We start from the raw sequence: 22,383 nt of genomic DNA, 5'->3' as shown, positions 1-22,383 counted from the left end.
AATCTATTATATGGTACTTTAACAAACGCCTTTTTAAAGTCCATATACACAACATCAATCGCACTACCTTCATCAACCCTCTCCGTTACTTCAAAACAAATAATCTGGTTAATAATGGGAAAATTATGGCCCTGAATTTCTTTACTATTTTCAGTGAGATCAGCTCATGTTGCAGGCATTGGGCATCTTCCTAGATCAGATTTTGGGATTGGATCTATTTCCGGTGGATTTTTATTGCATTTTGTGCCAAATTAAATTTCCGATCTGCATTTGGGGGGCCTTTCTCTGCCTGTCCCTTTGGCAGTGTTAAATTTAATGGATCTAACGGGATGACATTACACATTGGAATTCCCATCAGTTCTGCCCAATTGTAACTTACAACCAGATAAATGAGGAGTAGTGACTTTCCGGGTTTAGCTCATCTTGGAGAAGTGCTGCACATAAAATTGCTTACTGCATGTTGGGTGAAAATAAATTCACATCTAATCTGTGGTAAAGTAAAAGATGCAGTTTATTAAAACAGAGCTCTGGGAGAAGGGTCTCTGACTCCGCGGTCTGTGCGAGCACCTTCTCCCCGATCAACAAAATTCACAAGCTTATATACAGTACAAGACTGGAGCACACCGATAGCAGTTACTACATTACTTATTCCTTAGCCAATCCGGCTCCGTGGCAACATTCAAAAACAACCTAATTCTAACTTTACATTGTTAGCTAAGCCCCTCCTTTTAGTTCTGTCTTTTATCTAAGTTTGTCCAGTTATCTGGACAGTAGGGTCCATTTTTGCTGTATCGTGGCTTTGGCCGATCTGAGTCAGTGACTCGTGATTGGACATGGCTCAAAGGTTAATCAAATATACCCTGCATACACCCACGTGACAGTTGCTACTTCGTAACCCGATTGTTCTGCAAATTTTAACCTTGTCTCCACATGCTTAATCACTTTTGTCTCAACTGAAACTAGGTTGTCATGCTGTGTCGCTTGACTGCAACATTCAGCTGGTTCAAATTCCAACCCATCAGTCCCTCCTGTTGGTCCCAGTGCAAATTTAGATTTTGCCCCGGGATCAACATCCAATGCCGTTTCTGGAACCTCCACCGGGTAGTCACCCTGTGTTGAGGGTTGGGTTCAATTGTCCTGAGCTCGTCCTTCATTGATCATCATGTGACTCTTTACATGTGAGACTTGTCATCCTTGTCGTCTTCTCCCGTTGCTTGTAGTTCGTCTGTCGTTGATAGCAGGGGTTTTATCGCACCTCCAGATGCTACTGGAATGCCAGCGAGTGCCAATTTACAACATACTTTCAAAACTGTTATCATAACACAACATATTGTCATCACTACAACAACAATTATAAATCCAGGCATCAAATACGATCCCCATGATCCTCCGAAGAGCCAGTCCAACCAACCTTCCCTTGAGGTTTGGTGTAATTTCTTTACCTCCTTTTGTATATGTTTGGCCAAATTGGTTATATTCTCTGAGCTATCCGGTATGTAGGTGCAGCACTCAGCGCCTATCGTTGCGCATGTGCCACCTTCTTTAGCTGGGAGATAATCAAGGGCCATCCTATTCTGGAGAGCTATTGTTCTCATAGCCACCATTTCCGCACTTATTTCAGACAGGGCTTCAGCTGTGTCATTAGCTACTTTCTCTAATACCGATGTTATGAGTTGAATTTCCTTTATTGCCCTAACCGTCCCATACCCGGGGAATAAATTAGCGAAGAACCGCTCTGTTCCTGTAATTGCCCTTTTGGATCGATAATGGTGATGATCTGCTCGGGAGGGCAAGTGATGGATGGATGGCACCACATATCCCAAATAGCAGGACCCAGTCCAATTTCGTGGAAGCCAAGGGTATGCCTTATGTCCACAAATAAAATAGGTCCCGTTATAGGCAGTTAGGTTCATATTTGTTGCGAATGTGGAAAAGCCGGACTCGCCGTTACTCCCTGTGATTCCGTTCCATTTCCCCCCACTAGTGAGGTTTGTTAAACCAGTTGTATTAAACCACCAAACTTCTAAGGGTGAACCTTGTTTGAGTGTTGTCCAATTATATTTACAACTACTGTTTCCTGCTTCCAGATTCCTCTCTTCCCCTCTGCTTACATTCCTTATCCAACATATCGCCCCAATGGGTCTTCCTACCCCAGTTGTGTTTGTGACGATAATATACGGTGGCTTTTCGCTTATGTTATACACGGGTTTGTACCATCCTTCAGACATGTTTAAGGGATATCCTGCATTCCTGAACTGTACTCTTTGTTCCTCCCGTTTTCTGCTCTGGGTGTCATTACCATCAGTACTACTGCTCGTATTGTTTCTACTGACTAACCATTCAGCCTTTTGAATTACATTCAATGGTATTGGTCTAAGGGGGGTTCCCCCGTTGGAGTGGATTGGGATATGGCTACATACCCAACACGCACTTTCTCCCTTGTCCCTTACATACACATAACTCATATAGTAAAAAGTATTAACATATAACTCTCGCTTTTCCCATGCTGGGTGGCATGTCACTCCGGTCAACACCACACATATTCCACAAAACAATACTATAGTCAAATACATTTTAAAGACGTATTAACAACTTTCCAAAGGGTTATTGAGATTGATTGCAGGTATCACCTGTTAAATATACAAATATGCATTTTAGTCCTTGTAGACCTTCAATTGAGTCCAGTGTTTCCACCGCCCCATCCCCTTTATATCTATACATGCGCAAGTATCTCCACTAATAAGGACTTGATGCGGTTCTGACCATTTTGGGGCAAAGCCTGGTTTTTCTGGTAATTCTTTAACCATTACCTTAGTTCCTGCTGGAGGGACAGGCGGAAATGCAGTCAATCCCAAGTCTTTATCTCTTTCCTCCTGTCTATCCCTAGTTTGTTGACTCATTTCCTTTAACTGGTTACTTAGTTCCAAGACGTACCTACGGACTCTATCTCTCAGAGGCCCTATGTCCTCTCCTCCTGTTATTATTCCATGGGGGAGTTGCATGGCTCTCCCCATCATTAATTCATAAGGGGATAAACCCATGGTTCGGTTTGGGCTCGCCCTTAACTTCATTAACACGGTTGGTAATACATTTACCCATTGCTGTTGCTTTTCCCCTAACGCCTTGGCTAAGGCTGTTTTCAAAGTCCGGTTCATTAGTTCCACCATTCCCGAACTCTGGGGATGGTAGGGAATATGGAATTTTTGCTTTATTCCCATCCATTCGCATATCTTTTTCATTACTATCCCTGTAAAATGTGTCCCCTGATCTGAATCGATTTGGATTGGTACTCCCCATCAGGGAATTATTTCTTCTGCCATTATTCTCGCCACTGTGGCGGCTGTGCAGTCCCTAGTCGGGAAGGCCTTGACCCATCGAGTAAACTGGTCTATAATTACCAGGCAATATCTCTTCCCCCTGGAACTTGGTAACGGTCCGGTGAAATCTATTTGTATCTTTTCCCAAGGACCTCTAGGTCTCAGCTGGTGGGCCATTCGTATTTTTATTGGCCGTCCTGGGTTATGCTGGGCGCATGTCAGACAATTTTGACAATACTTTGATACATCCCTTCCTACACCTGGCCACCACCATTCTTTCCTACCAGATGGGTCATCGCCCCTCTGCCCGCATGATCTATGCCATGGTGTAACTCCAAGAGCGTTTGTCGAATACAAGCGGGGGCTATATTACCTTCCCGTTCTTTCGCCAAACCCATCCGCTCTACCTCCTACCCGATACCATTCCTGCTTTTCTCCCGGTGCGGTATCCCAGTGCAACCTTCCGATGTCTATCTGGTCTACCTGTGTACTTGCTAACGGTAGTTCCTGTTCTAATGTCTGCTGTGCTGCCAAATCCGCGGCCCGATTGCCCTCCTGTTGGCGGGTTTCTACCTTCTGATGGGCTTTCATTTTTACTACTGCTGCCTGCTTTGGTGCTTTTGCAGCTTCCAAGAGGGCCGCTATTCGCTGTTGATGCCTGATGAGATCTCCTCCTGCGGTGACAAATCCCCTTCTTCCCCAAGCTATCGTATAATCGTGTACCACTCCAAACGCAAATCTACTATCTGTGTAAATATTTACTGTTTTTCCTTTTGCCAGGGTCAGGGCCTCAAAGAGTACTACTAATTCTGCAACTTGGGCTGATAATCCCCGTCCAATCTGCCGGACAATACTGTTTCTAATTTTTCATTTACGACTGCCCACCCAGTTCGGGGAGACCCGTCAACATATTTTCTGGAGCCGTCCACGTATAGGGTAAGCTGTGGGTCTTCCAGAGGATCTTCCTCCAAAGGGTCTCCGTCTACTTCCTCATCTACTCCCCCGTATCCCTAACAATTACCACTGATTCGTCCTTAGGTATTAGGACCATTTCCCAATGTGCCCTCCGCATGTTAGATACTGACCGTAGCTTATTATTATTTAATATTTCTACTGTCGTGTGTCTGGTATGGAGGATAATGTCCCCGGTCATTACTGTGGGCTCGCTAACCTTTACCGCCCACGCCGTGCAGTCCAGTGCTGCTACACATCGTGATAATCCAGCGGCTACGGACGACTGTTTAGTGGAGTAATATGCTACCGGCCGTCGCCTGTCCCCATGTTGTTGGGTTATCATGGCGGCGTAGTGTGGAATGGTTTCCTCATGTCGGGTAGACCGAGGCCAGGGGCTGATATCAGCGCTTGTTTTAAACTCCTGTATGCTTGCTCCTATTCTAGTCCCCACTTTACCGGGGTATTACCGGGACTTCCCCCTTTCACCAATTTCTGGATGGGTTCTGCTATAGCTGCAAAGTTCAGTATAAAATTCCTACTATAATTAAAGAGACCTAAAACCTTCCTGATTCCTCGTACTGAGACTGGTCGGGGCATCTCTTGTACCGTTTCCCGTGCTTCTGGTTTAATAGGGTATTGCCTATGGGGCTTGTGTTCCGGACCTGGAACCGTGATTGGCTCAGTCTTTACCCGTCCGGTGTCCTGTTTTGTCTTAGCCCAAAACCCCTCTCATAATTTTGTATATGGTCCCGTATGGTTTTCGTTCTAGTTCCCAATCCCTGCTCAAAGACGCTGCACTCCCTACCCTAGCCAAATTGGTGCATGGTTTATCTATACTGACCTTGGACCCATCTCCTTTGGACCAAACAATTTTATTTTGCGCGGAGTCCACCAATATATTAAATTCTTTTAGCAGGTCTATTCCTAATATGGTACCTTCGTTATTTGGACACACATACAATTGGGCAGGGAGGAGTTTTCCTGTTATCTCTAAAACTTGTACTTCACTTTTATAAGCCTTAATTTTTATACCCCCTAATCCTACTGTCAGAAGGGGCAAATCAGTCAAGGATACTGATGCTCCCGTGTCAACTAACATTTCACACGGTTGGCCCCCTAATAATGCTGCTACATAGATTCGGTTATCCGAGCCTCCTTTTACAGGGGCCGCCTCCCGTCATTGACTCTTCCCTTGCCTGTCAATTCCATTCTTTCTACTAAAGTCTCTAATTCTGCTATTCTTATTTCCTGTTCTTCCATCTTACTGGTTTGTGTCTTAACCCTTTTTGTTAACGTTACTAACTGATGTATTAAAATTACTCCTGCTTTCTTAGTTTTCTTTTGATTCTGCTTTTCCCACCACTCCCGTTGTGTTATTGGTTATCCTAGTGGATCACACCCATCTTTCGTCATTTTATCGATCAAGCCCTTTTAGTCGTCAGCATAGAGCCGACTCATTGATCCTGGCGGACCCCAGTCTGGGCCTCCGCCTTCCGCCATAATGTATTAATTCTTGTTATTAGTTTACCGCGTTCCGGTCCCCCCTAATAACTCGTTCTCAGAGGTCTACCTATCGTCCACCACTAGTGATGGCGGTCCTGACTTGTAACTATCGCTGTCAGAGGTGATTACTTCACTTGCAGCCGTTAATACACTAATACAATACATCACATAATGCAATACAACGGATCCCGCAACGCAACACAGCAGAGAGACTTTTAGTCTGTCTCGGATTCCCAACTGACTCTTGCCTTCACGTGGGGCCCAGTCGCCCTCTTAATTCCAGCTCAGTATGGGTCCTCGAGACATGTACATTCCGAAATAACACATCAGGTTTCAATCAGCTTAACCACTATTTAAACTGCATCTCTCACCCGTCACGGATACCAGATTCTTTGGATACTGCATCGCTGTCACACCGCCCTTCCGAGTGATCCAATTTCTGGACGGTCAAAAATCTGACTACTCGCCCCGCTCACTGGTGCAGGCGGTCTTCCAGCTCCGAAGTATCCTGCTGACTACGCCAATTTGTTGGGTGAAAATAAATTCACATCTAATCTGTGGTAAAGTAAAAGGTGCAGTTTATTAAAACAGAGCTCTGGGAGAAGGGTCTCTGACTCCGCGGTCTGTGCGAGCACCTTCTCCCCGATCAACAAAATTCACAAGCTTATATACAGTACAAGACTGGAGCACACCGATAGCAGTTACTACATTACTTATTCCTTAGCCAATCCGGCTCCGTGGCAACATTCAAAAACAACCTAAATATAACTACATCATTAGCTAAGCCCCTTCTTTTAGTTCTGTCTTTTATCTAAGTTTGTCCAGTTATCTGGACAGTAGGGTCCATTTTTGCTGTATCGTGGCTTTGGCCGATCTGAGTCAGTGACTCGTGATTGGACATGGCTCAAAGGTTAATCAAATATACCCTGCATACACCCACGTGACAGTTGCTACTTCGTAACCCGATTGTTCTGCAAATTTTAACCTTGTCTCCACATGCTTAATCACTTTTGTCTCAACTGAAACTAGGTTGTCATGCTGTGTCGCTTGACTGCAACATTCAGCTGGTTCAAATTCCAACCCTTAACTGCATGTTCAACTTTGGCCAATATCCCAGGTTAAAGCACTGTCCTTTGATAACTTGCATACCTATATCTCCCCAGCCTTCGTGCCTATTCAAATCCCTCAATGACAAAACATCTGTTGTTGTGTCTAACCAACAAACATGCCCTTCACCTCAACCAGTCCCCATGAGAATGAGTTCATTGAACAACAGCCAATTAAAACTACAACATCCCATTTTTTATTCTTAAGTAAACACAATTCAACTTCACTCTTAGATCCTAATTCTTAGCACCATGTTTCTTCTGGATGGCCAGACGTGCTTTCCTATGAACTATCCAAGTGCTTTCTCTAGGTGCCACCTGAGGTACTGTGAGAGGTAGTTGGTTGCTAGATTGGAACAAGAACCTTGTTTCATGACAAGGAAAGGACCTATAATTTGCTGCATCTCTTGTTCAACTTCCTGGGCAGTCTGGTTTTGCCCTCTATGCGCTCTTTGATTAGGCCTCTGAGAGGCTAGGCTGGAGGTCCTGCATGTGCTGGTATCCTGAGAGAAACTGCATCATATTAGTCAATTCCAGCCATGCCACTGGTACTGGAATCAGGTACAGACAGGGCAGCCACTGATCAGTGGGACGGTTTATCTAGTGGTTCCCATCAGAGCCTGAAAATTCCGAGAGAGTGTCTCCTTACAGTCAGCTTCAAGTGTCTGAAGGCCAGAATGCAGGGCTCTCTCATATCTATCCCCGAGGATGGAAGCAGTCTGTGCTTCTGACAAGGAGGCACGGACTGGTCCTTGGCCATTTTTGTCGGGCAGGGAAGGACAGTTGCAGACTACAATGAAGCTGCCATATGTTATATTAATGTCTTCAATGAGGAAAAAACTTCCTTGATATTGTTGCATATAAGTGCACTCTTCACTCCTCTGGTTCTCTCATCTCTATAGATCGCACACTGCAAAATCCTCATCCCCACTATCTTGATCATCACCTTCCAATGAAAGTCTCTGAGCTGGTGAGTGGGACAGAGAAAACTAGTGAGATCTATCTGAGTGGGTGGGGGCAGAGGCAGACGGTGCAGGCAATTCATCTTCTTTCTCATCATCAACATTCCCAGCCACTATTTGTGCTTTTAATCCAGCGACTGCAAAGTCAGTCATTTTCAGGAGCACTGCCATACCCCATGATGCACCACGATTCATCTCTTCTGCACATGTGCTGGATGAACAGTGTGAACAAACTGGAAATGTTCACAGGTATGAAAACAACAATGGTAAATGTTTTAAACTAAAAAATAAGCCCGCCATCTGCACATCTATGGAGGAAACAGAGACTATAAATAATCCATTTAATTGCTTTCATTTGTAGCTGCTTGCTCTAAAGTAGGACAGTGATGCTTGGAGCATATTGATATGCCAGTCCTAAGTCCAGGAAACCCCAGTGCAGGTCTGTATAAGGATAAATGAAAATCAATGTTGCTTTTTCAATGACATGCTACCTGGAAAAATAAGTCAAATAATGATGAGAAAAATTGTTGTAACAGTATCAGAAATTTATCTGGAGTCTGTGAAAAGATATCAGGGCTAATATCATAATCCTGCAGTGCGAGGGAGTGCAACTTTCCCACCAGGATTGCAGGATCACAGAATTAACAGAATACAGCCACAGAAAAATCACTGGAGTCGGCAGTGGAGAATTCGGGCGGACACCATGTCGGCTTTCCACCAAAACGGAAATTCTAGCCTCAAAGGTCTGTTTTGTAAAATAAAGGTACATTTTCCCAGTTCCTCCCACGTTTTATGATGGATTCATTATTGGGGTTAATAAGGTTTCAATTCATTTTCGTCATTAGCAAAGCAAACCTCAAAACTCATGCCACAATCCCATCTCTGCCTTGCTCCTATCCTGCCCATTTTGGGTTTTAGACTTGACAAACAGAGTTACTCTACAGAGTAGGGTTGCCAACTCGACTTGGGCATATTCCTGAAGGTTTTATCACATGACCTCCTGCCTCCAACCGTCCCGCCCCCACACTCCCACCATTGGTCACCCAGCATGTCCATCCTCAGAGCGTACCACCTTCCCTCACCAATTGGAAAGTGAACAGACTCTTCATTATCCGATTGGATAATTCTTAACTGTCAGTCAAACAGCCTTCCCCCCACCCTCCCACCTCCAATACTTTTATAATTAAGAAACGAAAATGTTCAGAGAAAATTTTAAAAACGTAATCTTTTTAATGCCCCTACGATTTTTCTCCCGGGTTGCTCGCAGGACTGTCCTGGAGATTAATCTTTAATTTCTAGAGACTCCAGGACAATCCTGGAAGGTTGGCAAACCGACTACAGAGCAGTCAGAACCAAGTTCTGAATCATAAATTTAAAAACAATACACAGTTGTTTTTCTGTTCCTCTGGTTGAGGTATGATGTGGAGATGCCGGTGATGGACTGGGGTTGACAAATGTAAAGAATCTTACAACACCAGGTTATAGTCCAACAATTTTATTTGAAAATCACAAGCTTTCGGAGATTATCTCCTTCGTCAGGTGAGCGTGGGACTCCTTGAACGTTTCGCATTTATATTCAGAGAACAATACCTAGTGATTACAGATAATCTTTCCAACTGCCCGTTGTCAAGGCGATCAAAGTGTTCAGACAGAGAGGTGTTACCTACAGGACCACCGAATATACAAACGGCCAGAACACAAGACAGAGAGAAAGAGGGAGAAACATCCGAAAGGAAGAGAGACAGAGAATGACCCGTTGTATTAAAAACAGATAACTTTTTTTCGCTGGTGGGGTTACGTGTAGCGTGACATGAACCCAAGATCCCGGTTGAGGCCGTCCTCATGGGTGCGGAACTTGGCTATCAATTTCTGCTCGACGATTTTGCGTTGTCGTGTGTCTCGAAGGCCGCCTTGGAGAACGCTTACCCGAAGATCGGTGGCTGAATGTCCTTGACTGCTGAAGTGTTCCCCGACAACGTTGGCCCACACAACCCTGCCACGGCAACCTCTGCAAGACATGCCAGATCATCGACACAGATACCACCATCACACGAGAGGACACCACCCACCAGGTACATGGTTCATACCCCTGTGACTCGGCCAACGTTGTCTACCTCATATGTTGCAGGAAAGGATGCCCCGGAGCATGGTACATTGGCGAGACCATGCAGACACTGCGACAACGGATGAACGGACACCGCGCAACAATTGCCAGACAGGAGGGTTCCCTCCCAGTCGGGGAACACTTCAGCAGTCAAGGACATTCAGCCACCGATCTTCGGGTAAGCGTTCTCCAAGGCGGCCTTCGAGACACATGACAACGCAAAATCGTCGAGCAGAAATTGATAGCCAAGTTCCATACTCATGAGGATGGCCTCAACCGGAATCTTGGGTTCATGTCATGCTACACGTAACCCCACCAGCGAATAAAGGTTATCTGTTTTTAATACAACGGGTCATTCTCTGTCTTTCTCTTCCTTTCGGATGTTTCTCCCTCTCTCTCTCTCTCATGTGTTCTGGCCGTTTGTGTATTCGGTGGTCCTGTAGGTAACACCTCTCTGTCTGAACACTTTGATTGCCTTGACAACGGGCAGTTGGAAAGATTATCTGTAATCACTAGGTAATGTTCTCTGACTATAAATGCGAAACGTTCAAGGAGTCCCACGCTCACCTGACAAAGGAGATAATCTCCGAAAGCTTGTGATTTTCAAATAAAATTGTTGGACTATAACCTGGTGTTGTAAGATTCTTTACATTTGTCAACCCCAGTCCATCACCGGCATCTCCACATCATTCTGTCTGTAGACTGAGGATTCTCAGGACCCATGACAGGATTGTCAGGGCGTATGGTGGACACTATTTCCCTCCTTGTTTGAGTAACCTTCTTTATGAGCCTGTCCATGGAGCATGTCGCAGTGTAGCTAAAGGCCTGTATTACATCAGTCTGATCATTCATGACAGAACTTCTTTGGCAACAAGGCCTCCATGGTGAGGGACTGCACATCAGAGGGCCCTGGAACTGGGGCCAGGATGTCTTATGCTTTCATTACCATGTATCAGCATCTCACATATACAAGATGTGGACTCTTCCAGGTTTCTCATCATGGTGCAGTATTTGCTAGGCACATCATCCACTGCCTGCGATAGTCAGGCATGCTGCAAAAGCATTCTTCTTTTGAGTGCAATGTTGGTGTGAAACGATTTTCACTGTGCACCAAAGCTAAACTGGCAGTGTAAATCCAAATTCACAGCCCAACCTGACTGTAAGTATTTGAAGTACTATAAGATCATGTATGGGAGAATTCGGAGGACTAATGAGACTCCAATCTGTTTCCATCAGGTGCCTCGGCCGCCCATTTCGAGGCTCCCACTAAAATGGCAGTGACCCGGATGTCAGTGGGAACGATGCAAAAAGTGCAGTGCCACCATTTTCACTGCGCTATCGCCCCATTCCTGCCCAATGGGGGGAGGATGAAAATTGGCCCCACTGTCTTTAATAAATATAATTTTCCATAAACAAAAATTACCACATAAAATGTTGAATAGTTCATCATTTAAGCAAATTCTAAGTTTTGATATAAAAACATTTGTCATGCTTCAAAAATGATTCACAAGAGAGATTTCTTAACTGAATTTTCATGGAAATAAAGAAGTAGGTGACTAAAAAAGGGATCCATTCTTGATGAATTATCTGTTTTTTTCTGTCAGAAATCACACCTAATCACAGTTCATAATAGGAAACAGCATTTGTGAATAAATTAATGTCAGACTTACCTGAAATAAAGCTTTTGAGAATTCAATCATCAATGGGAATGGTAGACTAGTGGTTGTGTTACTGGACTAGTAATCCAGAGAATGTGAGTTCTGGAAATAAAAAAAGACCAGTAAAAGTGACCATGACGCTAACACTAATGTCTTTTAGGGAAGGAAACGTGGGGCATGATTTTATCATGCTGGCGGGAGGAGAGCGATGGGTGGGGGGGGTCCAAGCGACATCGGAGATCGTGGGGGGGGGGCCAAGCGACATTGGAGATCAGAGTGGGGGGGAGGGTCCAGGCAGCATGGGTTTTAAGGTATATTTGTGAATTTTTTTTACAACGGAAAATGTCAGTTTATTTAATTTATTTAGTGTATTTTTCATTGATCCGGCCCTTCCCTCCTGCTTTTACCGGGCATGAATCGGAAGTGCTGGGAAAGCCGCCCAGGTAAGGTTAAAATCATTTTAAGTGCCCAATACACAAAATATAAAGTACCTTAAGTACATCAATGAGGTACATTGCCCCTTTAAGTATCAGCCCGCCGGATTTAAGTGGGGGCAGGACTTCCTGGTGACTGTTGTGTGCACGCAAATAGATTGGCCTGAATCTAATTCAAAAATGGGCGGGTTCTAGCCGGGATGTCTGCCCGCTCCCAAAAACATCGATTTTGTCTGCTCCCCCGCCTCCAACCCACCCGATCTTGGGGGCTAAAATTGAGCCCCTGCTGTCCTTACCTGGCCTATATGTGACTCCAGTCCCACACCAACGTGGTTGACTCTTAACTACCTTCTGAAGTGAGTAAGCCAATCGGTTGCATCAAACTGTACCACCTTCTCAGAGATTTGCAACATATGCCGGTCTTGCCAGTGTCACGCACATCATGAGAATGATTTTTTTTGGAAGTTCCTTTCAATATCTTTTCCAGAAAGCAAAGAAATCCTCAAATCGTCATAGGATGAGGGGACAGACCCTTCAACCCTGCTGTCCTGCATTGATCACATGCTAGGAAATTCTATAAACTGCACAAGTTCAGAACACACAGCTGTGGTTGAAAGCTCCATAGAGTAGAGGTAATGGCACTGGCTTAATAATCCAGCAGCTATCAATTCAAATGTTACTGGTCCAGTAATCCAGAGGCCTGGACTAATAATCCAGAGTCATGAGTTCCAATCCCACCGCGGCAACTGGGGAATTTAAATTCAATTAATTAAACTAAAAAAAAACTAGTATCAGAAATTTTGGCCATGAAACTACCAGATTGTCATAAATACACCCAACTGGTTCACTAATGTCCTTTAGGGAAGGAAACCTGCCGTCCTTAGCCAGTCTGGCCTATATGTGATTCCAGACCCACAGCAATGTGGTTGATTCTTAATTGCCCTCTGAAATGGCCTAGCAAGCCACTCAGTTGTACAATCTCACGACAAAAAGTTATAATAAGAATAAAACCGGATGGACCGCCCGACATAGGACCACTAGGCACCGGTCACGACAAAGGCAAACCAAGCCCAGTCGACCCTGCAAAGTCCTCCTCACTATCATCTGGGGACTTGTGCCAAAATTGGGAGAGCTATCCCACAGACTAGTCAAGCAACAGCCTGACATAGCCATACTCACAGAATCATACTTTTCAGTCAACGTCCCAGACTCTTCCACCACCATCCCTGGGTATATCCTGCCCCACCGGCAGGACAGACCCACCAGAGGTGGCGGTACAGTGATATACAGTCAGGAGGGAGTGGCCCTAGGAGTCCTCAACGTTGACTCCAGACCCATGAAATCTCATGGCATCAGGTCAAACATGGGCAAGGAAACCACCTGCTGATTACCACCTACTGCCCTCCCTCAGCTGATGAATCAGTCCTCCTCCATGTTGAGCACCACTTGGAGGAAGCATGAGGGTAACAAGGGCACAGAATGTACTCTGGGTGGGGGACTTCAATGTCCATCACCAAGAGTGGTTCGGTAGCACCACTACTGACAGAGCTGGCTGAGTCCTGAAGGACATAGCTGCCAGATTGGACCTGCGACAGGTAGTGAGCGAACCAACATGAGGGAAAAACCTACTTGACCTCGTCCTCACCAATCTACCTGTCGCAGATGCATCTGTCCAAGACAGTATCAGGTATGTCCTGACCACAAAAAGCAGGACAAATCCAATCCGGCCAATTACCGCCCCATCAGTCTACTCTCAATCATAAGCAAAGTGATGGAAGGTGTCGTTGACAGTGCTATCAAGCGGCACTTACTCACCAATAACCTGCTCACCGATGCTCAGTTTCGGTTCCACCAGGACCACTCGGCTCCAGACCTCATTACAGCCTTGGTCCAAACATGGACAAAAGAGCTGAATTCCAAAGATGAGGTGAGAGTGACTGCCCTTGACATCAAGGCAGCATCTGACCGAGTGTGGCATCAAGGAGCCCGAGTAAAACTGAAATCAATGGGAATCAGGGGGAAAACTCTCCAGTGGTTGGAGTCATACCTAGCACAAAGGAAGATGGTAGTGATTGTTGGAAGCCAATTATCTCAGCCCCAGGACATCGCTGCAGGAGTTCATCAGGGCAGTGTCCTAGGCCCAACTATCTTCAGCTGCCTCATCAATGACCTTCCCTCCATCATAAGGTCAGAAATGGGGATGTTCGCTGATGATTGCACAGTGTTCAGTTCCATTTGCAACCGCTTAGATAATGAAGCAGTCCGTGCCCGCATGCAGCAAGACCTGGACATCATCCAGGCTTGGGCTGATAAGTGGCAAGTATCATTCACGCCAGACAAGTGCTGGACAATGACCATCTCCAACAAGAGAGAGTCTATCCACCTCCCCTTCACATTCAAAGGCATTACCATCACCGAATCCCCCACCATCAATATCCTGGGGGTCACCATTGACCAGAAACTTAACTGGACCAGCCACATAAATACTGTGGCTACAAGAGCAGGTCAGAGGCTGGGTATTCTGCGGTGAATGACTCGCATAAGAACATAAGAAATAGGAGCAGGAGTAGGCCAATCGGCCCCTCGAGCCTGCTCCGCCATTCAATAAGATCATGGCTGATCTGATCCTAACCTCAAATCTAAATTCATGTCCAATTTCCTGCCCGCTCCCCGTAACCCCTAATTCCCTTTACTTCTAGGAAACTGTCGATTTCTGTTTTAAATTTATTTAATGATGTAGCTTCCACAGCTTCCTGGGGCAGCAAATTCCACAGACCTACTACCCTCTGAGTGAAGAAGTTTCTCCTCATCTCAGTTTTGAAAGAGCAGCCCCTTATTCTAAGATTATGCCCCCTAGTTCTAGTTTCACCCATCCTTGGGAACATCCTTACCGCATCCACCCGATCAAGCCCCTTCACAATCTTATATGTTTCAATAAGATCGCCTCTCATTCATCTGAACTCCAATGAATAGAGTCCCAATCTACTCAACTTCTCCTCATATGTCCGCCCCCTCATCCCCGGGATTAACCGAGTGAACCTTCTTTGTACTGCCTCGAGAGCAAGTATGTCTTTTCTTAAGTATGGACACCAAAACTGTATGCAGTATTCCAGGTGCGGTCTCACCAATACTTTATATAACTGCAGCAATACCTCCCTGTTTTTATATTCTATCCCCCTAGCAATAAAAGCCAACATTCCGTTGGCCTTCTTGATCACCTGCTGCACCTGCATACCAACTTTTTGATTTTCTTGCACTAGGACCCCCAGATCCCTTTGTACTGCAGTACTTTCCAGTTTCTCGCCATTAAGATAATAACTTGCTCTCTGATTTTTCCTGCCAAAGTGCATAACCTCACATTTTCCAATATTGTATTGCATCTGCCAAATCTCCGCCCACTCACCCAGCCTGTCTATATCCCCTTGTAGGTTTTTTATGTCCTCCTCACTCTCTACTTTCCCTCCCATCTTTGTATCATCTGCAAACTTTGATATGTTACACTCGGTCCCCTCCTCCAAATCGTTAATATAGATTGTAAAGAGTTGGGGACCCAGCACCGACCCCTGCGGAACACCACTGGCTACTGATTGCCAGTCCGAGAATGAACCATTTATCCCAACTCTCTGCTTCCTGTTAGATAACCAATCCTCCACCCATGCCAGAATATTACCCCCAATCCAGTGATTCTTTATCTTGAGCAATAATCTTTTATGTGGCACCTTGTCGAATACCTTCTGGAAGTCTAAATACACTACGTCCACTGGTTCCCCTTTATCCACCCTGTACGTTATGTCCTCAAAGAACTCAAACAAATTTGTCAGACATGACCTCCCCCCCACAAAGCCATGCTGACTTTCTCCTATTAAATTATGTTTATCCAAATGTTCCACTACTGTCTCCTTAATAATAGACTCCAAAATTTTACCGACCACAGATGTTAGGCTAACTGGTCTATAATTTCCAGCCTTCTGCCTACTACCCTTTTTAAATAAGGGTGTTACATTGGCAGTTTTCCAATCAGCCGGGACCTTTGCCGAGTCCAGAGAATTTTGGAAAATTATTACCAAAGCATCCACAATCCCTACTGCCACTTCCCTCAAGACCCTAGGATGGAAGCCATCAGGTCCAGGGGATTTATCTGCCTTGAGTCCCATTAATTTACTGAGTACCAATTCCTTAGTGATTTTAATCGTATTTCGCTCCTCCCCCCCTAGAGCCCCCTGTTTGTCCAGTGTTGGGATATTCTTAGTATCCTCTACCGTAAAGACTGAAACAAAATATTTGTTCAGCATTTTTGCCATCTCCATGTTTCCCACCATTAATTTCCCGGTCTCATCCTCTAACGGACCTATGTTTGCCTTAGCCACCCTTTTTCTTTTTATATAACCGTAGAAACTCTTGCTATCTGTTTTTATATTTTTTGCTAATTTATTTTCATAATCTATCTTCCCTTTCTTAATCAATCCTTTAGTTACTTTTTGCTGTCTTTTGAAGACTTCCCAATCTTCTATCCTCCCACTAAGTTTGGCTACCTTATATGTCCTTGTTTTTAGTCGGATACTATCCTTAATTTCTTTACTTAGCCATGGATGGCTGTCATTTCTTTTACACCCTTTTATCCTCAGTGGAATATATATTTTTTGAAAGTTGTAAAATAACTCCTTAAATGAACACCACTGCTCATGTACCGACTTACCCTTTAATCTATTTTCCAAGTCCACTTTAATCAATTCCGCTCTCATACCATCATAGTCTCCTTTATTCAAGCTCAGTACGCTTGTTTGAGAACCAACCTTCTCACCCTCTAATTGGATATGGAATGTAACCATGTTATGGTCACTCATTCCAAGAGGATCCTTAACTAGGACATTATTAATTAATCCTGGCTCATTACACAGGACCAGGTCCAAGGTTGCTTGCCCCCTTGTAGGATCAGTTACATACTGCTCAAGAAATCCATCCCTAATACACTCAATAAACTCTTCCTCAAGGCTGCCCTGCCCAATTTGATTTGTCCAGTTAATATGATAGTTAAAATCCCCTATAATTATCGCTGTTCCCTTATTACATGCCCCGACTATTTCCTAATTAATACTTCTTCCAGCAGAGTTGCAACTATTAGGAGGCCTATATACTATGCCCACTAGTGTTTTTTTCCCCTTATTATTCCTTATCTCTACCCAAACTGTTTCATTATCCTGACCCTTTGTCCCAATATCATTTCTCTGTATTACAGTGATTCCTTCCTTTATTAACATAGCCACCCCGCCTCCCCTTCCTTCCTGCCTGTCCTTCCTGATTGTTAAATACCCTGGCATATTTAATTCCCAGTCGTTGTCACCCTGCAGCCATGTTTCTGTAACAGCCACAAGATCATACCCATATGTAGTTATTTGTGCTGTTAACTCATCCATTTTGTTACAAATGCTACGTGCATTCAGATAAAGAACTTTCAAATATGTTTTGTGACACTTAGTTCCTGCTTTTTCCTTTTTTAACACTTTACCTTTTACTCCATACCTTCTGTCCCTTCCTGACACGCTTTCCTCTGTCTCCCTGCTCAGGTTCCCAACCCCCTGCCACAGCTTTGATGCTTACGCCTTACGCCTTCTAGTTTTTATTTTATCTGTCGTGCCTAAAGTACACTTTCTTTCCACTGCTCTACCCTTTTCCCTTTCTCTTGTTCTTGAACAACTGTTTGTACTATTTGTATTGTAGATTTCCCCTGGGTCTTCCCCGCTGTTGCTGCTCTCAACTTTATTCCCTTCTGACTCCCCGCTCAGGTTCCCATCCCCCTGCCACTCTAGTTTAAACCTTCCCCAACAGCACTAGCAAACACCCCCGCAAGGACATTGGTCCCGGTCCTGCTCGGGTGTAACCCGTCACGCTTGTACAGGTCCCACCTTCCCCAGAACTGGTCCCAATGTCCCAGGAATCTAAATCCCTCCCTCCTACACCATCCCTGCAGCCACGCATTCATCCTGTCTATTCTCCTGTTCCTATACTCACTAGCACGTGTCACCGGTAGTAATCCTGAGATCACTACCTTTGAAGTCCTGCTTTTTAATTTATCTCCTAACTCCTTAAATTCACCTTGCAGGACCTCTTCCTTTTTTTCACCTATGTCGTTGGTACCAATATGGACCACAACTACTGGCTGTTCACCCTCCCCCTCCAGAATGCCCTGCAGCCGCTCCTTGACATCCTTGACCCTAGCACCAGGGAGGCAACATACCATCCTGGAGTCACGTTTGCGGCCGCAGAAACGCCTATCTGTTCCCCTAACGATTGAATCCCCTATCACTATAGCCCTGCCACTCTTCTTCCTCCCCTCCTGTGCAGCAGAGCCACCCATGGTGCCCCGAACCCGGCTCTTGCTGCTTTCTCCCCCAACAGTATCTAAAGCAGAATATCTGTTTGAGAGGGAGATGGCCCCAGGGGACTCCTGCTCTACCTGCCTAGTACTTTTACTCTGCCTGGCAGTCACCCATTTCCTTTCTGCCTGCGTAATCTTTACCTGCGGTGTGACCACCTCACTGAACGTGCTATCCACGATAGTCTCAGCATCGCGGATGCTCCACAGTGAATCCACCCGCAGCTCCAGCTCTGAAAGACGGTTAGCCAGTAGCTGCAGCTGGACACACTTCCTGCACACATGGTCGCCAGGGACACTGGTAGTGTCCATGACTTCCCACATAGTGCAGGAGGAGCATATCACGGGTGCGAGCTGTGCTGCCATGACTTGCCTTAGACTCTCAGACTCTCCTCCCGCTCTAAGTCTCTCCTTTTATACTGTGCTCACCTCTCGGACTCTCCTGCCTCACCTGTGATGTCGCACAGAAGTTGTTTCTTGTTGCAGGTCTGCTGCTGCTTTTATTCCCCAATCTCAGTCTTCTACGCTCAGGTCCACTGCCACTCTGGGGAAAAAGTTAGGAAAAGCAAGGCAAAGCAGCACCTCCTTCCCCCACTTCACCAAACTCCCACACTTACCAAACTCTCCGTTCACACTGTGTTGTCTGCACACCGTGCTGTCGCACTGACAGGCCCCTGTATTTCTACAGTTTGTGACTCAGATGAGTCAGGCCTGCCCCACCTTCAGGTACCAGTTTAATCTAGCTAACCAATTAACTTACTACAGCAGCTTTCTCTGCTGAAGCCTGAGAGAAACTTAAAAATTTAAACTTTAAAATTGAACTTAAACAGTTGATAGCAATTGAACTTAAACAGTTGAAAGCAACATGCACTAGATTTTAAAGAGATTAACCCTTAAACTCCCACACTTACCAAACTCTCCATTCACACTGTGTTGTCTGCACACCTCCTGATTCCCCAAAGCCTTTCCACCATCTACAAGGCACAAGTCAGGAGTGTGATGGAATACTCTCCACTTGCCTGGATGAGTGCAGCTCCAACAACACTTAAGAAGCTCGACACCATCCAGGACAAAGCAGCCCGCTTGATTGGCACCCCATCCACCACCCTAAACATTCACTCCCTTCAGCACCGGCGCACCGTGGCTGCAGTGTGTACCATCCACAGGATGCACTGCAGCAACTCACCAAGGCTTCTTTGACAGCACCTCCCAAACCCGTGACATCTACCACCTAGAAGGACAAGGGCAGCAGGCACATGGGAACAACACCACCTGCCATTTCCTGTCCAAGTCATACACCATCCCGACTCGGAAATATATCGCCGTTCCTTCATCGTCGCTGGGTCAAAATCCTGGAACTCTCTTCCTAACAGCACTGTGGGAGAACCTTCACCACACAGACTGCAGCAGTTCAAGAAGGCAGCTCACCACCACCTTCTCAAGGGCAATTAGGGATTAGCAATAAATGCTGGCCTTGCCAACGAAGCCCACATCCCATGAACGAATAAAAAAAAAATCCCACCATCACAAATAATGAAGTTGAATGGAATAAATCTATGAGGATAGCAATAGGAAAAAAAAGCCAGTGAAAGCTGCTGGATTATTGTAAAATATTACTGATGCCATACAGAAAAGGGAACCTGCCAGTTCTACCCAATCATGGCCTACATGACTCCAGATCCACACTACAGGATTTATTCGTAATCCCTCAGTTGTGAAAATAGTCACTATGATTAAAAAAAAGGCTTGCCACCATCTCTTCAACTGATGCATCATCACCAAGCTCCCTTTCCTCTCCAAGGTCCTTGAATATATTGTGTCCCAGCTCTGTGCCCGACTCTGCCAAAACTCCCTGTTTGAATCTCTCCAGTGCACATACAGCCCTTCTCACAGTACCAAAATAGCACTAGCCAAAGTCATGAATGATATCCTCCGTGTCTGTTACTGTGACCGTGGTGCTTTATTCCTCCTTGTTCTCCTCGACCTCTCCACAGCATTCGATAGTTGACAATTGCATTGTCCTGTAAGGAAATGGATGCTCTGCAAGTTTGATAATGCTATAACAGAATAAATTACTGTGACGTGGCAATGTTAAAAGTCAGAGAAATACAGGTTGCAATCCTAAAATCTCTGTCCCACGAAATATTCCAACATTTTTGCTTCCTTCATCTGGGGTGTCAACTGTTATGGAATAGATGTTTTTATTTATAAATTTATAACTTATTCCACAAGATAATAGGGTTCAGTGGCATTTATTGGCTTTCATAGGAATTAAGCGTATAACAATAACCATGATTACCAACAATTACACATATACAACAATAACCATTACTAATAATAATTACACATATACTCAGGGTCACACTTACGATACAAAGTACCAGAGAATTCACCGCGCCACAGGTTTTGAGATCAAGGGGATCAGCTGGCCAAGCTTTGGCGAGTTCTGACGTATCTATTCTAACACCCCTCTTCTTATCCTTTTCTTTCACTTTGGCTATGTAAGAATCCGTATATTTCAAAGTATTACCTCATCCAATTAACTGCAATAACTTCAATTTTAACAAAAATAACTCCCCATAACTTGACTCGCTCCCTAATTTTCCAGATTGAAGGTAGGTGCCTTTTCAAGGCTAGAGCTAACAGAGACAGTTTTGTGGTCTCTCCTTATCAGTTAAAACACTGTCCAGCTGGAATCCCTTTTACTAACTGAACATTGCTAACAGAAACTCACTAAAGTTAATATAAAGAATTTAACCTATTCCTTACAGTCCTATAATGTCTCTCCTCTTTTGTCCAGTTCCACAGGATTGCCCTTGCATGGTTGCATTCCTACGAAACTGAATGCAGCTAATACATCTCCAGCAACAAGTTCTCTTCCCCACCCCGGGTGGGGAGGCCTGATAATAAATGATGAGATAAAGGCAGTAGTGAGAAAGGAGGAGATTGCGGGGGCTCTGACACATATATTCAGAACCTCTCTGGCCACAGGGGATGTGCCAGAGGACTGGAGAACCGCTAATGTAATACCATTATTCAAGAAGGGGAGTAGGGAAAAACCGGGGAACTACAGGCCAGTGAGCCTAACATCAGTGGTAGGAAAATTATTGGAAAAAATTCTGAAGGACAAAATTAGTCTCCACTTGGAGAAGCAAGGATTAATCAGGGATAGTCAACATGGCTTTGTCAAGGGAAGATCATGTCTGACTAATTTGATTGAATTTTTTGAGGGGGTGACTAGGCGTGTGGATGAGGGTAACGCAGTGGATGTGGTATACATGGATTTCAGTAAGGCCTTCGATAAAGTCCCCCACAGGAGACTGGTCAAGAAGGTACGAGCCCATGGAATCCAGGGTGCCTTGTCACTTTGGATACAAAACTGGCTTAGTGGCAGAAGGCAGAGGGTGATGGTCGAAGGTTGTTTTTGTGACTGGAAGCCTGTGGCCAGTGGGGTACCACAGGGATCGGTGCTGGGTCCCTTGCTGTTTGTGGTCTACATTAATGACTTGGATATGAATGTAAAAGGTATGATCAGTAAGTTCGCTGATGATACAAAGATTGGTAGGGTGGTAAATAGTGAGGAGGATAGCCTCAGTCTGCAGGACGATATAGATGGGTTGGTCAGATGGGCGGAACAGTGGCAAATGGAATTAACCCAGAAAAGTGCGAGGTGATGCACTTTGGAGGGACTAACAAGGCAAGGGAATACACAATGAATGGGAGGACCCTAGGCAAGACAGAGGGTCAGAGGGATCTTGGTGTGCAAGTTCACAGATCCCTGAAGGCGGCGGAACAGGTAGATAAGGTGGTAAAGAAGGCATATGGGATACTTGCCTTTATTAGCCGAGGCATAGAATATAAGAGCAAGGAGGTTATGATGGAGCTGTATAAAACACTGGTTAGGCCACAGCTGGAGTACTGTGTGCAGTTCTGGTCGCCACACTACAGGAAGGATGTGATCGCTTTGGAGAG

The 22,383-nt window shown here is 45.1% G+C and overlaps 1 long non-coding RNA gene across 2 annotated transcripts; it reads right to left on the bottom strand.

The window, feature by feature from the left end:
• Window positions 1–493: 493 nt before the first annotated feature.
• Window positions 494–6,851, bottom strand: LOC137321028 (uncharacterized). Of its 2 annotated transcripts, none has more exons than XR_010962697.1 (2): window positions 6,023–6,851; window positions 494–2,630 (listed from the first exon to the last, which is right to left on the bottom strand). It is a non-coding gene; the product is annotated as an uncharacterized lncRNA (long non-coding RNA). The 2 variants fall into 2 exon arrangements; XR_010962698.1 differs by having other exon boundaries at window positions 6,146–6,851.
• Between the last annotated feature and the right edge of the window lie 15,532 nt (window positions 6,852–22,383).

Source organism: Heptranchias perlo, chromosome 4 (genome assembly GCF_035084215.1).
Source record: "Heptranchias perlo isolate sHepPer1 chromosome 4, sHepPer1.hap1, whole genome shotgun sequence".
Classification (NCBI taxonomy): domain Eukaryota; kingdom Metazoa; phylum Chordata; class Chondrichthyes; order Hexanchiformes; family Hexanchidae; genus Heptranchias; species Heptranchias perlo.
The sequence above is the reverse complement of the archived record's forward strand: the minus strand, read 5'-3'. Positions and strand labels throughout refer to the sequence as shown.